Source organism: Cupressus sempervirens, chromosome 1 (assembly GCF_028749045.1).
Source record: "Cupressus sempervirens isolate cs-2001-9-10 chromosome 1, ASM2874904v1, whole genome shotgun sequence".
Lineage (NCBI taxonomy): Eukaryota > Viridiplantae > Streptophyta > Pinopsida > Cupressales > Cupressaceae > Cupressus > Cupressus sempervirens.
This window is the reverse complement of record NC_143118.1, coordinates 289,068,123-289,077,892: the sequence shown is the minus strand read 5'-3', so window position 1 is coordinate 289,077,892 and position 9,770 is coordinate 289,068,123.

Here is a 9,770-nt window from a genome sequence, read left to right as displayed (position 1 = left end):
TCTTGTTATATGGTCTTTTCTTAATATACAAGCTACTATTATCATTAGTTCTTTGAAAACCAATCTGAATAAGATAGTTATGCAATCTTTCATACCATGCTCTAGGGGCTTGCTTCAGACAATACAATGCTTTATGTAATTTGTAGACCATGTCCTTTTTGTATGGATCAACAAAAACTTTAGACTATTCAATGTAAACCTCTTCATCTAGTATACCATTGAGAAATGTTGACTTGACATCCATCCAATAAACTTTGAATCCTTTGTATGCAACATATGCAGGTAAGGTCCTGACACCTTTCGATCTTGCAACAGGAGCAAAAGTTTCTCCATGGTCTATTCCTTCTTCTTAAGAGTATCCTTTGCATACCAGTCTAGCTTTGTTCCTTGACACCTTACCATCTTCATTTAACTTGTTTCTGAATACCCACTTAGTTCCAATAACATTTTTGTCTTTAGGCCTAGGTACAAGAGTCCATGTTTTGTTTTTCTCTATCTGCTCTATCTCTTCATTCATAGCCTCAATCCAACTTTCATTTTCTAATGAATCTTTGACATTTCTAGGTTCAAAATCAGCAAGTAAACAAGTACCTTTTAACTTACTTCTTGTCCTAGTCCCTTCAAATTTATCTCCAATGATCTGATCTGGTGCTTGATGCCTCCTAACATACTTAGCTAATACAGGCTCCTTGCCTTTTGAATGCTTTGCATTTTCATCCTCTTGCACTTTAACTTTAGGTTCTGACAATTCTGTCTATAGCTCGGGTCCTTCAAACTCAGTAGGCATTGGCTTAGTAGCATCAAAATGTGACTTAGGTTCTTGTAGCTCAGTTTGAACTTCCTATAACTTGGTTAGTGAAGACTTGGGAGTAGAAGATTCTTGATTGACAGGTGTATCTAGCACTGTAATAGGTTCAATGAAAACAAATCTCATATAGTCTTTTGGTTCCCTTCTTCTTTCTTCTTCAGTTCTTTCTACAAACTCATCAACTTTCACGTGTGCACTTTCTATAACTTTGTGAGTAGACAAATTCAAAAATCTATATGCTTTACTCTTGTAAGAATATCCCAAAAATTTTCCTTCATCACCCTTCATATCAAACTTAGCTTTTCTAGATTCTTTCAAAATGTAACATTTTCTTCCAAATACTTTTAAGTAACTTACATTGGGTTTATAGCCATACCATAACTCATAGGGGATTTTGAATGAGTCCTTCTTTAGCTATACTCAGTTCAAGCTATGAACTAAAATGTTGATAGCTTCCTTCTAGTATTTGATAGCAATGATCTTTTCAATCGTTAAGGTTCTTGCACAGTCCATGATAGATTTGTTCCTTCTTTCAGCTATTCCATTTTGCTTAGGAGTTCCAGGTACTGAAACCTACCTTTTGATTCCTCTTTCAATACAAAAGTTATTGAATTCATGTGAAATGAATTCACCACCTCTTTTTAACCTCAAGTATTTCAATCTTTTGCCTATTTCCTTCTCTACACTAGCCAATACCATTTGAACTTCTCAAATGCTTCTAATTTCTCTCTTAGGTACATGACAGTAATCATCAAAAAAAAGAATGAAAACCTTTTCACCAATATAACTTTCAATTCCAATAGGTCCACACAAATTAGTATGCACAATTTTAAAAACTTCTTTAGACTTATAGTTCTTACTTTTAAAGCTAGTCTTTCCCATCTTGCCAATTTGACAATTCTTGCATAGACCAACCTTAGGTTTCTTTATGTTAGGAATGGCTTTTACTTTCCTAAATTTACTTATTTTCACCAAGTTATCAAAGTTCACATGACACAACCTCCTATGCCATAGCCAACTTTCTTCAACTTGAGCAATAAAACATGAACATTCACCAAGTTCAAGATAAAATAAGTTACCTTTTGTTTGAGTGCCTAATCCAATCAGCTTTCCTTTCACATCCAACAGTCTTTCTTTTCCATGCATGAATCCCACTTTGAATCCATTATTGAGTAGATGTGTCACACTAAATAGATTTTGTTTTAGTCCTTCTACCCAATATGCATTATCACATACAAGTTCTTTGGTTAGTGAGATTCTTCCTTTTCCTTTTATGCAACAAGGTTCATTATTACCAAACCTCACACTACACCATCATAGTCTTCAAAATGTTCAAACTTAGTTTTATCACCAATCATGTGATGAGAACAACCACTATCTATAATCCATGTATCATTTTTGCTCACATGAGAAATAAGTACCATTTCCTCATCATTATCAGACTCATCCTTTACAGCAATGTAAACAATTTCATCTTCTTCTTCATCATCAGAATCATTAGAATTCTTAGCCATGAAACATGTTTTCTTACCTTTGTCCTCGAATGATTTGAAGTCTTTCTTGCCATTGCACTTATGACTTTTCTTCTCATCCTTGTTCTACTTATTTGGGCACCTAGTAGCAATATGTCCAATTTTTTCACAAGAAAAACAAATTAGAGGAACCTTACCTTTGTATTTCCCTTTGCCTCTTGAATATTTATTTGCTAGAAAAGCTTCAACCACCTCAAGATCACTTTCTGAACTTTGTTCTGATTCTTCTTCATTATATGACTAAGAGTCCTTTATCTTCTTTCATTTCTCCTTGAGTGAAAGCTTGGCTTCAAATGTTGATTCAATGTTCTTGGCAGCTAGAACATAATTGTCATAGTTGTCTAGCTTAAATGTAGTCAATCTTCCAACTATGGCCTCTAAATTTATCTTATGATTTGCTTCACATCTGCTTTCTTGAATTGTAGAAACTCTAATTGCATAAATGGGAAGTAGTGTTCTAAGAACTTTACTTATAACTGTTTCCTCCATGATATCTCCTCCAGATGCTTTGATTGCACTAACACTTGCTTTAACTCTTTCAAAATATTTTTCTATGTTTTCATCCTCTCTCATCCTCATCTGATCAAATTGACCTCTCAAAATTTTTGCTTTGGCTCTTCTCACATTATCATCACCTCCATAGATATCTTTTAGCTTGTTCCACATTTCAAAAGTAGTTTTTCAATCTTTGATATCATCAAATTCTTCATAACTTAGGGTAGGTGCAATATCTATCATCATGTTGTTATGAGTCTTCTTTTCAATAATATCATTGATAGATAATGTGCTAGAAGGTTCTACATATTTTTCATCAAGGTACGTTAGCCCTGTATCACCAATAGAAGCTAGATGAAGTCTCCTCAATCCCTACCATCTTGAGAAGTTGTCCCTATTAAGTCTTGAAATTTCCCTCTTGTAAGACATCCCGATCTTTAGGTTAGATCCTTGAAATCTTTCTAGCAAGCACCAAAAGCTCTGATACCAATTGTTGGAATTATAGATGGAGTAATTTAGAGGGGGGAGGATGGGGGGGAGGGAGTGGGTGAATTGGTTAGCACAAAAAAAATCCATAGATCCCCTAGATGTCTTAAAGATCTAGAATCTTATGTAAGTTATTTTAGAAAGTACAAGTAGTGAGTCTAGTTTAGGTTTAGGGGCATGAGATCAAGTAAAAGAATTGTAGAAGTTAGTAAGCTAGAATTAGGATATCCGATTGTTGTTGTTTCATGTTGGATGCATTTTGATGTATATTTAATCATTGTATTAGTCATAACCTGGAAGGCCTATTAGCTAGGCAAGTTTACAGATCATTTGATGAACCAATATGACACTTGTTGTTTCTCTCTCCCCGATGTTGTTCTTTGTGCTTTGCTTCTATTTTGTTTACTTAGTGAGGTTTTTAGATAGTTAGGTGTGCCTCTATCCCTAATTCTCCATCCATCCCTGTATCATGTGTTTACCCCTTGGACACTTAGGAGATATTAGAAATCATCCTTGTCTATTACTTTGTGTTTTGTTACACAAGACTAAACCCATTTTTATCCTAGAACTTATGCTTTGGTACAAGTGTAATCTTGCAACATTAATCTTAGGGAATTTATCAACAAGTTATCTTGACCTCTATGTCTTTAATACTTATGACAAGTTCCCACATTTGGCTTAGATATAAAAACAAGGACCTACTTAATTGACCCTTGCAATTGCACTTTGTATTTCATATTATTTTGCATCTCAGGATTGTCATCAACTGCTTTGATCATCTTTCCTTCTTGAACATGTCTTTATCAGCTTTCTTAGTATTTTTTTCATCATCACTCCTTTTTCTCACCATTCTTCTAAATAATAAAACACAGTGTGAAGATATTTATTTTGTTGAAGGAATAAAATGAAATCTATTAAGATTTTCTCACCTAAATAAAAAAGGTTACATGTTGAAATTCAAAAAATGAATGTAAAAAATAATTAAAAATTAGATCATGTGATAATTATTGGTGAATAGACAAGAGGTAACTTATTCAAATTAAAATCTACTTTTAAAAATTATATAATTTCTAAGGTTGAGGATTTTTTTGTGGCATAAAAGGTTCTATAATGTCAACTTTGATAACTTCATCAAAGTAAAAAAGATGAAAGTAGTAAGATGATTCCCTAATCTAGAGAAACTAGACAATGCCATGTGCAAAGAGTCTCCACTTGGAAAGTTAACCGGATCTAGGTTTATTAGTAAGAATTGCACTTATGAAGGTATTATTGACATAGTTAATACTGATCTATGTGGTCCCATAGGAACTTATAGCTATAATGGAGAGATGTATTTCATGCTATCTTTTGATGATTACTCTGAATAGAATAATGACGCTAGCAATAAATAACTAGAATACTACACAACATTAGTTTACATGAAACCTATTGAATATGATGCTATAGAACAAATGGTGCAAGAAGAAGAAAATGTACATGAACTAGTCTAGGAAGTTAAAGAAGCTCCAAGAGAAGAATTGGCATTACAAAGGTATGTCAAGCTAAATAATTTCACAGATGAAATAATTGGTGATAAGAATGCTAGTGTATTAATTAGAAAAAAAAGAAAGATAAAGTGCATGTCTACTGTCTCAATTTGAGCCCAAAAAGTGAATGTATGTTGTCTCAAGTTGAGCCAAAAATTGTAAAAGATTCTTTAAATGAAGAAGACAAGGTAAAGGCCTTGAAGGAAGAATTATAAAAAATTGAAAAGAACCAAATACAAAATTTAGTGTCAAGACTAATGGACAAGAATGTAATAGGAACAAAATTGGTTTTCAAAATTTAGATGGATGAAACAAATGAAGTTGTGAGGAATAAAGAAAGCTTACTTTGCAAATGCTATTTAGAAGATGAAGAACTGGACCATGGAGATACTTGTGTACCTATGGCCATAATTGAAGGAGTCATAATACTATTTGCATTCACTTCTCACAAAAGATTCAAAGTTTATCAAATGAATATCAAATCAAAATTTTAGAATGGTATATTGGAAGAAAAGGTTTACATAGAACAACTTGAAGGCTTTTCCAATTCATAAGGAAAGATCATGGTGTGAAAATTAGAGAAGGACCTGTATGGATTCAAACAAGATTCACAAGAATGGAAGGAGAGGTTACATTCATAATTTATTAAAATTAAATTCATAAGGACGAGTGATAACAATAATGTATAATTGAAGGTAGAAAGTGATAACAATCTATTAATTGTAGAAAAATATTTGTCGATGACATTAACTTTGGAGGTGATGATGCGATGAGTATTTAATTCTCATTATAAATGATTAAGGAATTTTAAATGTCTATGATCAATGAGATCAAATTATTCATAGGTTTAAATATTTAGAACTCAAGGATGAAATATACTTTAGCAAAACCAAGACATGAAAGAAGTATGAAAGATTTTTGGATTAAAAGATTCAAAATTTGTAGGTACTCCTATGATAACATGATGCAAGATATCCAAGGAAGATGACAAAAATATAGTAGATGAGACATTGTATAGATCCATTATTAGTAAGATACATGTGGTGCACAATATACTAGATATAACTCAGGTAGTTGGATTAGTCGCAAGGTTTTCTTCTAATCTAAATGTACCACATTTAATTTCAATCAAGAGAACCTTCACATATCTCAAGGGAACTAAAAATTATGGATTTTGGTATGGACATAAATGAGATTTCAGATTAAGTACATTTATTAATGTTGATTGGGAAAACAATGTGGATGACAAGAAAAGGTCAAGTGGTGGTGCATATTGTTAGTGTAAATAATTATTATTTATGGTTTACTTAAGTTTACTTAGATAAATGCATTATTTTATTATTTCTTAGGTTAGACACCTAGGAGTTTGCATACTCATTCAAGTTGTCATGTTGACAACATTGGAGTTTGCATAAACAACTAAGTCATCATGTTGACAACATAGTTGTTCACACTATTATTTTATTACATGGTGTCTACAAGATAATTGTACATGCTACACATTTTTAGGCTTATCTTGTCATCATCACACTAACTCCTATGCTTAATGGAGGATACTCCACACTTAGTGGACATGTGCTTGGTTGTAAGACTTACCATGTTGCTAACTCCTAGGCATTCTAGATGCATCATAGAGGCCTTTATATACAGGCACCTCTAGTGTACAATACAATTGAATTGAATATCATATTTGTTATTCTAATCATACTGTGTTGGTCTTTAGTGCTAGTTATTATGCTTCTTGGTCTTGGGTGAATTTTTCTCTAAGGTAAATTCTTACATGGTATTAGAGCCATGGAGGCATCATTTCATAGCCATTGGAGACTGATCTTGCTTCACCTCTCTGAGGACACCTCGACTTAGATCTTGAGAATTTGCAAATATTGGGAGCATCTAGAGCTAAAGTGAACCTCATCATTATGTCTAGAGTGTTGATTCAGTGAAGATGAACTATAAATTTGCCTATGCTAGTTATAGTCAAATTTGAGGGAATTTTTTTTCAAACTGGCACCCAAAGGCCCGATTTGCAAATCCAACATGATCTATTAGATATGCAACTTATTTTATTTTTAGATCTATAATTAATTTTTCTCTGCAATTATTTTTGAATTTCTATATTTTTTAGAATTTTTTTTGGCCATTAGAGCTTGCAAAGAAATTTTTTTGCAAGAACTGGGCAGTGAAACCCTGACCCCTGTAGAGAATATTTGATGAAATATTCTATTTTTTGTGCGTAGCAAATTTTGGCCTTCACCACACATCCCAGACTAGAAACTAGTGAATAGCCCACACATCTAGCAAATTGGCTTCACATAACCAATGACCTCAACTTTATTTTAAAGCACGCATCTTTGTGTTTATAAAAAAAAACTAAACCTTTACCCACCTTACATGTGGGACTAAGGTCTCAATAGTTTCCTCCCATTGGCGGCACCAACTTTGGCAACAACAAAAATTTCTTATCTGTGGCCCTCTAAAGACTCCTCAACATTTGACTTTTTGGCCATCTAAATCTTTCACAGCCTGACTAACCTCCATTCAATGAGCCATCCACCAAAAATTTAGATTTTCTGACCGCCGCAAGTATAATCTCTACCATTATTTTTAACCCTTTAGCACTAGATCGTGATAGAGATTTGAGACCTTCCTATCCACCATGTAGTGTCTAATGACCCCCTACATCATGACCAAATAGATAGCCATGCAACACATGGTGGTGACTCAACATACAGTAAAAAATTAGATAGACACACAACAAAATAACACGACAGGTGCATACATCAACAAGGCCACCTATCCTCCATGTGGCACCACAATGGACACCTTGTGTATAGCCTCCCACATGGAAATGTGACAAATCATTGCCAACTCAAAAAACACACAACATACATGTTAGACTAGTCTATACAGTGCTAACATCATCGTGACATCATCTGCCACATTAGCTAAGGGACCCATTTTTTTCTTACATCAACGGTCTGTTGTGTTAAAATTGATGGCCATCTGATCGTCATCTAGAGGAAAATTTGAACTTCTAAAATGGTTATTTGATCATCAAATTTAAATTTTTGTTTTGTTGATCAGACCCCTCTCTAGATTCATTTTGGATTTGATAGTCTGACTTTGGAAGGCCATATCTTAGTCATCTAAGCTCCAAATCAGGTGCAATTTTTTTTTTGATTTTGGGTATAATCTCCTAAATTTTTTAGTGTTGTAGTTATTTTATAGTTTTGGTGCACATATTTTTCAAAAATTCCAATTTTGGTGACTATACTTGTCTACTCCTGCATTTTGCAACTTCAAATGCTCTGTACGGTCTCATTTGGACTCAAAATCAAGTTTTTAATTTTTAATTTTTAAGGTGTGTTATTTTTTGTCTACATTATAGATCTACATTCAAATTATAGGCTTGTGTCAACAAAAATATCACTTTTAGAATTAGGTCCTTTTTGCATTGTAATGCTTTGATATAACTTTAGAATTGTCTTATATCTAAGATACATTGTAAAGTTCCAGTTTTGAACTCTAAATAAAGGTTGTAAATAGAAAATTAGAAGACCACTAAAGCCAAAATTGGCAAGGGGCTGTTGTAGATGCACTGAGTATAAAGTGCCAAAATCTTTCATTTGGGGGGGTGTCTCTTGGTGTTGTGTTCCTCTTTTTTCTACTGTTATCTTTCATTTCTTGCATTATTAGAAATCTTAAGTTTCCAAAATTAGCACCACATAACTATGCTACATGGTCTATTAAAATGTGGTGTCAATTAATGCATAATGAAGTTTCTCAATATGTTGATGGTACCCTTCCTAAACCAACAAGTGATCGAGTATCTAAAAGTGAAATTAATGCTTTGGATATGATAGATAGGAAAGCCCTAGGTGATATTATGTTGGGGGTTGAAGACAAGATCTTCTATTAGATCCAAAAGTATAAGAGGTTCAAGGAATCATGGGATGCCCTCAAAAACCTATATGGTAAAGTTACTAAGGAGGATGTTTATAAAATTGAAGATCAACTTGTCTCCCTCGATCCTAAGACATTTTATTCCATATAGGATTTCATCATTAAAGTGAATGAATTAAGAATGAAGCTTGATGATTGTGGTAGTCCTATTAAAGATGATAGATTAATCTATCTCATTCATAATAAGATGCCATCTAGGTACTCCACATTTGTTTCTTCTTACAACACCACCAAGACTACATTAGGGATTGCCTATCAGAAAGTCACTTTTAATGGTTATGCTCAACTATTGGAAGATGAAGAAAAGAAGTTGCAATCAATGGGAATTCTCAAGTCATCTAAGTCTAAGGAATTAGTGGCTAATAATGAGGTTTCTTAAAAATCAATTGCTCAAACTTCAAACAAAGGAAAGGGAAAGAAGAAAAAGTGGAAGAATAACAAACAAGAGGATATAGAAAAGACAACACCATGATCTAATCAACAAGGCAAGTTTTCCTCAAATATAAACAAAAAGGGGGACTCCAATTAGGAGAATAAAAAGTGTACTTATTGCAAAAAGATGGGTCATGAATAACATTAATGTTATCACAAGGAGATTGATGAGTTGAAGCACATCATGAAGAAACAAAATGTTCCAGTGCCTAATGCTTATAAGGACAAAGGAAATTCATTCTCAGATTCTAAGGGCAAAGGGCATGATTTACTCACAAACACTGTTAGTTAGGGAGATGGGATCATTGATTTAGGTGCCACACATCATATGGGTGCATCAAAGTGAGATTTTTCTTCCATGAAACATTTAGAGGTACCACACATCTTTTTCGGTGATGATACTAAGGTGGAAGTTGAAGGTAAAGGTGAAGTTGAAATGAACAATGTGGCATTCAAGGATGTTCTATGTTCCAAATCTTACCTCTAATCTTCTTTCTATCGATCAAATGACTCACTATGGAGATGGAA